We start from the raw sequence: 8821 nt of genomic DNA, 5'->3' as shown, positions 1-8821 counted from the left end.
CTTACAAATAAAGAGCTGCTTTGGAAGAATCGCTGTGTCGTCTGATATGTTCGCCCACAACTTACCAGTGACTTTAAGGATGAATGGGAACCCTTTACAAAATATCTGAAGACGCAACAAAGCAAACTGGACTCCTTGGCAGGTTTTGAATAAACATTCACAAACATTTTATTGATAATAATCAGCTAAATAGTTTGAGGATCTATACAACTTGGTAACATGCAGAAAACAGCATTCTTAGAGAAACTAAAGACTGGAACTGAGGGAAGTCGGGGGTGGGGTGGGGTTTTGGGGGGGAGGGAGGAAAAATGGGGGGGGGGCGAAACCAAGGATGATATGTTTTTAGATAATATGTCTTGTTATAATTTTGAATTAATTTTTTTTTTTAAAAAAACAAGCTGCATAATGAAGGTACTGGACACACCACTGTGGTGAGGAAGTTCCACAGTTTAGGGCTTGCCACAGAGAATGGCCTCTCCTGGGCCACCCTCACCATAATGATAATGAATTATCAAGAGGAAGGGTCTGTCTAGAAGGAGTCTGTCTTTCAGACATGTGGGGCCTGAGTCATTTAGAACCTGGAAACGATCTGGCAAGCAGTGCAGCCATTTTATAACAGGTGTTATATCAATTCAGTTTTATTTGTTGCTATGACCATCATGGTCTTTCCTTTTCTTTTTTATAAATGATTTTTATTCGTTTTACATGTAATCATATTATGTAACAACGTACCCTCTTATTTTATCTCTTTGGCTCAACTGAGCCGACTTCCCTCCCTCCCGTCTGATGGTTTACAAAATTAAACTTTACATCTTTACATTTCGGTTGGTTTCCTATCCTTGTTGTATCGTTACCTGAAATATTATATTACTCAACCTGAATAGGTAGCAATTTCATCTTACAGATCTTCAGATAACCCTGCTAATGATGTTAATTGCTTACAGTTGTCTTTCAAATATAATACAAATTTGTTCCAGTCCTTTTGGAATGCTTGGTCTCGCTGGTTCCGTGTTCTTCCCGTCAGTTTCGTCAGTTCTGCAAAGTCCATCACCTTCATCTGCTACTCTTCTTTTGTTGGCAACTCCTGTTGTTTCCATCTTTGGGCTAACAAAAGTCTTGTCGACCATCATGGACATTTCAGCCACCACCAGAAAGAAATACGCATCCTATAATACTATACAGAATGTGCATAGATATACCATTAAAAAACCAGAGTTAGGTATATCACACACTTGTGACTGTCCTATCTTAAGCAGGACATCCCAGAATGGCAGAAGCCCTTCTGGATTCTGATTCCATCCTGGGGTGTCCCATTTCGGTCCTGTGTGCTGGGCTTGTCATCGCGCAAGACCAAAAGGCGCACTTATTTTTGGTGCTGCATTCTCACATTTTGCCCATTCATTTTAACATTTATACTCCTGGAAGAATTTGCTGTAGTTGGGTTTCACCCATAATCCTTTGCTCTACCACATCACCCCCACCTGCTACTGGCAGTGAGAGGGACGCTCCTGTTAATGCAATTAGGAAATTATTTCCTATTGGAAAGTAAGTAAGTAAGTAAGTAATACAAATGGTAAATAAAAATAAAAAAACATTTATCTGTGCTGAGAGATTTAGAGCAGAAATATAGCACAGATAACTCTTTTTTATTTTTATTTATAGCAGAAATATATCTCTCCCCATCCATTCATTTCCCCACCAAGCAGTACAAATGGCAGCTGCGTTTCTATGTGTACAATGCACAGATTAAGGCTGCAAAAAAAGGCATAGTGGGAAGGGTAAATCCCCCTGCCCCACCCACCATTTAGGCCTCAATCCATTCTCACCCGCCCCCAGCTGCTTTTAAAAAATAATTGTCAGGTGATCCAGTCACAAATCTCCTGCTCATCTAGCCTGGCCCACAACTGTTTATAATTTTTTGTAAAAAACAGTTCTATACTTTTCAAACACTTCTATTTCTATTTTTTTTTTAAAAAAAGAATAAAATCAATAAAACAAAATAAGCAGAATATATTACGGAGAATGAAACAGATATCTGTTTTCTAGCTTCAGAACATCGGTCGACTGTTAATTAGTCATTGATCGGAATATTGCAAATCCCTACGCATGCAGTTTAGCTGCACTCAGTTTTACTGTTGCAGAACCTAAATTACGAAACCACCTTCTTATTATTTCTCTCCCCCCCCCCCATTTCCAGATGCTGGCACTTCAGGAAATATTAAAGGTCCCCTGATGAAATTTTTTAGAAGTGATTGCTTTATTGTACATTTTGCACTCCTAGTCAAGCTGTCATCACCACCTATAGTTTTCTATAACTACCTGCACATGCCCATATACTTGGGAGGGAGAAAGTGGGGGTGGGTATTATCTTGGCTCTAGTTTCACTCATATCAGGCATATATATATATATATATATATATATATATATATATATATATGATCTGACAAACTTGCAGCAGCCAGAAATTCAGAACACATGGAAAGGCTATCTTGAAAGAAGAAATGTTATACAGAAGGGTGGTTTTAAGGGAATGATAACATTTAGCCAGCACAGAGCAAAGGGACTTGTTCTTAGAAGTATTGCAAGCAAGGCCACCCCATCACTCTCTCATCTCCCAACTTTACCCTCCCCTCCTCACTCAGCAACTGATAACTGGACTACAAGTTGAGCATCCTTGCACAGGAAGGCCCTGGTGGCTAAAAGCATGGATAGGCAAACGAAGGCCCAGGGGCCGGATCGGGCCTGCAGACGGTCTGGGAATAAGTGTGTTTTTACATGAGTAGAATGTGTATTCAAAATGCATCTCTGGGTTATTTGTGGGGCCTGCCTGGTGTTTTTACATGAATAGAATGTGTCCTTTTATTTAAAATGCATCTCTGGGTTATTTGTGGGGCATGCGAATTTGTTCTTTTTTCCTTTCTTTTTCAAAATATAGTCCAGCCCCCCACAAGGTCTGAGGGACAGTGGACCGGCCTCCTGCTGAAAAAGTTTGCTGACCCCTGGGCTAAAAGTCACAGCACTGGTGACAATGCTGTAATTAGTGCTTTTTTTCTTAAAAAATGTTTAGGAGTACTCTCATTTTGACTCAAGAAAATCACCATTTTATAGTTCAAACTGGGAAAAATAAATACAGTAAATGGACAAAAGTACAAAGATTCACAAAATGTTTGCTGGTATGCATGCCCCTGCGTACCCCCAGAAAAAAGCAATGGCTGTAATATATGATATTTGTTATAATAATAAACCAATAGTTGCATCTTTAAATAAGCTGAGCAACGGAGTTGCATGGCAACTTGCCACAGGGTCTAATATAAACGTTTTGACAAAATCCCTCCATATATATATATTTCAAAGCAAAATCCTACTCCATCAATATTTTCCAAACGTATTTCCCCCTAATGTGCTGGAAGAGTGTTTGTCCATTAAGACTGCATTAAAAATGCTGACATTTCATTTTTAATTTAAAATCGAGCATACAGTTCCATCGGGGAGCAGCCCAGGCCAGATTTTGATATATATTAGGGAGGGGTGTGTGGAGAAGCTTTATTCCTTTACAAAATGCTCCTCTGTGGAAAACTGACAAAAATAAAATAAAATATGTTTTAGTCATCTGAGGCAAATTCATCTCTGTAGCTCCAGAGAACATCAGCTACAAGCCATTCTTAAAGCCTTCCCTGCTACATGCATAAACTACAATTCAAACTACACATTAAAATGATCTGAATGACAGGGGGGGTGATATTGGCAGCGGAGTTTTGGATAGAGGTGAGAGGTGGGTTAAGGGAAGACCAGAGAAAAGAGGTATGGAATAGTTAGGGCAAGTTGGGAGTGGTAGGGGCAGGTGGTTTGTTTTGGGTTTTTTGCAATATTTAGCAGGACTAAGCAACATTCATTAGTTAGATGATAGATAGATGATAGATAGATAGATAGATAGATAGATAGATAGATAGGCAGATGCATAGCTGTCAACTTTCAGATTTGAAAATAAGGGATCAGCAGCCTCACCTGTCCCGGAGACAGTCTACGGGATATCTAACAATCCGGGATAGCAGTGGGAAACAGCGCTGAAATAAGGGAATTTCGCACAAAAAAATGGAAGGTTGACAGCTATGGGTAGATGGCACCTTTTTAACACAAAGATCCTGAAGGCAGCTTACAGTTAGTTTAAAAAAAGTCAATAAAATAAAATGGCTCACTTGTCACACTAAGTCAAATCATTGCTTAGAGCAAACGCACAAGTGTGTAAGTTTCCGGTACCATTTTGCTCCTCCCTCCCTCTTGGGAAAGCTGGCTGAAGGCTGGCTAGGAGAAATGCCTTTTGACTTCAGTGCTGTACAGCTGTGGGAAACAAGCCCTGCTTGAGATGACCATGCTGTTTGATCTCGACTCCCTCCACGCAGATTGAATAAATCAGATTTCTTAAATCCACTGTGTCTTCAGTTCTCCAAGGGAGCACAAATCCTGGGTGAAATATACACAAATATAAAAACCGTTCTGGAAATGCTTTTCTAAAAGCTTTTTTTTTAAAAAAAAAAAAAATAATAACAATACATTGAATTTTCCATAAGCCTCGCCATCACCATCTAGTGTCACATTGAATATTGCACTTAAAACATTTTATTTGCAGCTGTATAGCTGAGTCCCTGGAACCCACAGGAATCTGCTACTGCTTGGCGGACAATAGGGGTGGTGCCCAACTTTTGTAACAATATTAATGAACCTTTTGTAGATCTCTTTAATGGGCCATTGCAGTTAAAGTAGTGTGCCCCTAATGCAATGCACAGTAGGCCTTTTAGGCACTATATGCTTATAGGGTCAAAACGGTGTAGCTTCCAGCAGCAATAAAAGCAGATGGAAGCCTAACATTACAGGGTTTAAAAAGGTATTTTGTTTCCTCCCTAATTCTTTTGGAACCTTCTTGTGCTACTTAGCAATGCCACTAGCGACCATCCTTGACAAAACTAATTTGGGGGTAGCATGTACAAAATTAACTGATGTCAGACTGTGTGCGGGAGTGGGGTGTAGACTTAAGCAATATGTGGGTGATACCATATTAATTGATTCGCTGGTTCTGTGCTGCATAATTAAAGGACGACTTTAAGATCATGGGCAGGTGTGCAATTGTTCATACTACTGTCAGGTCCCAGATACTGTTCATACTGGAAGAGGAGTAAAGTGAGAAAGGAAAAGAAATGGAAACACCTCCTTAAGAAGTTTAATTTATTTAAATTTTTTTTAAAGACAACCTAATTCTTGATCGTTTGCTTGTGAGAAGATTTGCTGGTGTAAAGTCCACTCTTTTCCTTCTCGGGATGTCAATGCCTACCTCAGGGAGTGGGTGCTTATTTGCTGTGTAGGTAGAATAATAAATAATAAATTTTTATTTATATCCCGCCCTCCCCAGTCAAAGCCGGGCTCAACAAGAAGCCGAGGTTGCTGTCAGATTCATAGTATTTATTTATATCAAATATTTCTAGGCTGCCTTAAGAGCAAAGGCTTCTCAAGGCAGCTTATATGAAAACAATAAAAAATAATTCCAGTAAAAGACAGTAAGTTACTTCTGACACCGATTTTCCTGCATTTAAATATTCCTACTCGCTTAAACATTATTCCCTGCCCTGCTATTATCTGCAAGCTTCTGTTCAGGTGTAGCCTCCAGCCTTTTCTGACCCAGGAATTACTTTTATCCCCAAAACATGTATTTGGGAACCCATTCTTTAATTTGTTTACTGTATTTTTGTATTGTGGCAGTGCTGCTATTGTGGACTACCTTAGTTCAGGCTGTGACCCAGTCAGTTGACCCAACAGCTGAAGACCATTGTACTAAAGGAACAGGATAATGAAAACCTGGAAAGGTAAAAAAAGAAAAGATATAAGGTAAATGTAGGACTTGTGACCATCTGGGCATAGAAATAGGATTTGGGACATAGAACCCTGGATTAAAGTTCTGTCTCTTCTATGGCAAGAAGCTGCAACTGGTATGTTCCAGCACACAGGTTTGTTGAGAAACATCACAAAAGTGAAAACAACAAAAGGTGGCTTCCTAAGACTAACACACTCATTATGGCAAAAAGTGTGCTGATTTGTTAAACTTGAAGGTGGCACTTGGTTGTTCTTGCTGCAACCAGCAGATAGAGCCACAACTCAGGAGCAGAACATCTGCTTTGCATGCAGAAAGTGTCAGGTTCAAATTTCCAGCATTTCCAGGTACTAATATTATTACAATTTATTACCCACCCTTCAACCTGAAGGTCCCAAGGCAGGGTATAACGATTAAAACACAACTTTTAAAACAGTTCAAAATAACAGGTAGGGATGAGAGAGAGGCTTTGGTATGAAATCCTGGAGGGTTGCTGCCAGTCCGTGTAGGCAATACTGAGTTAAATGGACCGATGGCCTGACTCAGTAGAAGGCAGCTTCCAATGTTCCTAACAGACTGACATGGTTATCCCTGCAGAAACGGTAGAGAAAGTTTAAAAAAACCAAAAACACTTTGCAGATTAAAATTATATAAATACTAGCATTCATACACCAGCCCCACGAGTAGTCCTCAGCACAATAATACTCCTTGCCACAGTGTAATTATTATTACACTTAAAATAAACTAAGTTCTTTACAGAGCATTAAGTGGGAGGGAGCAGACGACAAGTCCTTGCCCAAGAGGGAAGCCGACTTGAGTTCATGTAAAGCTGATAAAACATAGTCCCTTCGTAAAAATGGGCAGTCATTACAAATGGATAAAAGATACCTTTGATTGAAATGTGTGCATCTCTCTACCTATTTATCTACTGCTGATTGAACTCAGGTGCTGGCTGATTCTATAGACTCCAAAAACCAACAGTGTGTGACTGTGGCACCAAACTGGTGCCAAAGTTTTGCAATAGTTTTGCAGTGAAAACCCTGCATTTTGAAGTGCCCCCCACTCAACTGAGTAATTAAACTGCGGGTCATAGCTATTACCACAAAACCCAGCATGGTCCAGGGCATTGCAAAAACTGGGATTTGTGCTGCAAAACCCTGCTAAAGAACTGCAAAACCTCGGCAGCATTTTGGAGGGGATCCCAGATTTCAGGGTTTCTAGTTAATAAAGTTCCAATTTGAATGTCTTCAAAGCAGGGTTAGGCAAATTGCATTGGTATTTAGATATAGCTTATACAGATAAATATGTGAATTCTATCTTGGACTGAAACCCTTAGGAAATATACGGCCTAGTCCCTGTTTTTGAAGCAATGCTACAACTGAATGGATCAAGTTTGTATCAAGGCTTCTGGACAGAAACTTCCAGAACGTGTGGCAGTCGGTTGAGAACATGGTGACTCAGCAAGGCGCTTAGAAAAACAAATTCTCAAAATACAAAGGGATGAGTAACGTATCCCGGCATTGTATATCCACACATCAAAACACAGTTTAGGATAGGATATTGCCATTGCTTAATTACTAATTTCTATTTATTCAACTCTGTACCTTTCAAAACAGCATTTAAATTAAATTATGTAAATATAATCGTTTTTTAAAGTTACAAATTTGCATATGCAATGGCTGCCATCCCTATGTGTCTGGAACATTTCCTCCCCTGGCTTTCTATCCTCCTGCCATGGCAACTGGCTGACAGGATGAAATTCTGCCCAGGCCCAATACAGCTAGCTAGCAAGCTGGCTACCCCTCGCAAGGGCCAGGGCTACACATGTGGTACCAATTCTGTGAGATTGCAAAACGGACTACACCACTTCAGACTGCAGGTGGGGGTTTTACAATGATAAATGCTTCCCTGCATACAAAAAACAAAAACAAAACCCAGCAAACAGACAACCAGCACAGGAATATTTTCTCTAGATATGCAAGGGTGGTTTTTTTTTAAATATTATTAAAGTTGCATGGAGTTTGCAGTTGCTGTTTTCAACCTGCACTCTGAACTGGTACAGGCTGCTGCATCCCCTCGGAGTTTTGCCCTCTCTTTCTGCTGTCTGAGTAGACCAGGTCTGAAAAAGGTGTGTGTTTCTTTGACAGGGAAAGCCTGAGCGGCTGCAGTTTCTGAAGGGCAGCTTATGTCAGAGACTAGGTGTAATATAGTGGTTAATACGCCAGACTAACCCCCATTTGTCCATGAAGCTCGTTGGGTGACCTAGAAAGGGTTCCCTATCTCCCAGCCTAATCTACCTCACAGAGTTGTGAGGGTAAAATGTGAGGCGAACCATTCCTCATGCACACCAATGGACACTGCCACTCCCCCACCCCCCAATGGAGGAAAGGCGAGTTCAAGAAGTTTAAAGGGTTTCTGGAAAATAAAGGGCAAGAGTCAAATCACTACCCTCATAGAAAAGTTGTCCAAGGGAGGGGGGGAAACAACTCAGTTTTTGTGACTGCATTCATATGCAGCACCAAGGAATAAGACATTATCTCAGTTGAGGGACAAAAGCAAAGACAACTCTCCTCAGTATTCAGAGGCAAGGCTGGATGAAAGCCATAATGCGCCTCAGGCAGTGGACTCCCTGTTTCTCTCGCAACTCTGAGGTAACACCTGGAAATGGTGTTTACCCACGTATGCATACACTGGAAGAAAACTAAGCAGTATACAATGCAGAGGGGAATACTACATATCTTAGAGAACATCATCTTCTATGCTTTCCTTAAATTAAAAAAAACAAAACCCTATCGTTCCTAGTTTTAATTGTATTATGGGTTCCTCCTCTTGCGCAAGAGAAAGCAGGGGTGTGCACGCACCATCCCTGGTCCCAATCCCAACGTCCATGTCTGCATAAAAGCGGCCTGTTTTTTGTCCTAAACCAAAGCCAGAGTGAGAAGGTTGCCTATTTAAAAGGG

The 8821-nt window shown here is 40.5% G+C and overlaps 1 long non-coding RNA gene across 3 annotated transcripts; it reads right to left on the bottom strand.

The window, feature by feature from the left end:
• Positions 1-413: 413 nt before the first annotated feature.
• LOC309514279 lies at positions 414-7732 on the bottom strand. 3 transcript variants are annotated; one of them, XR_014211873.1, is made up of 3 exons: positions 5772-7732; positions 4198-4462; positions 414-1508 (listed from the first exon to the last, which is right to left on the bottom strand). It is a non-coding gene; the product is annotated as an uncharacterized lncRNA (long non-coding RNA). The 3 variants fall into 3 exon arrangements; XR_014211874.1 differs by having other exon boundaries at positions 414-1535; positions 5772-7731; XR_014211875.1 differs by having other exon boundaries at positions 414-1174; positions 5772-7729.
• Between the last annotated feature and the right edge of the window lie 1089 nt (positions 7733-8821).

Source organism: Podarcis vaucheri (genome assembly GCF_965113315.1).
Source record: "Podarcis vaucheri genome assembly, chromosome: 11".
In the NCBI taxonomy this organism is placed as follows: Eukaryota; Metazoa; Chordata; class Lepidosauria; order Squamata; family Lacertidae; genus Podarcis; species Podarcis vaucheri.
The sequence above is the reverse complement of the archived record's forward strand: the minus strand, read 5'-3'. Positions and strand labels throughout refer to the sequence as shown.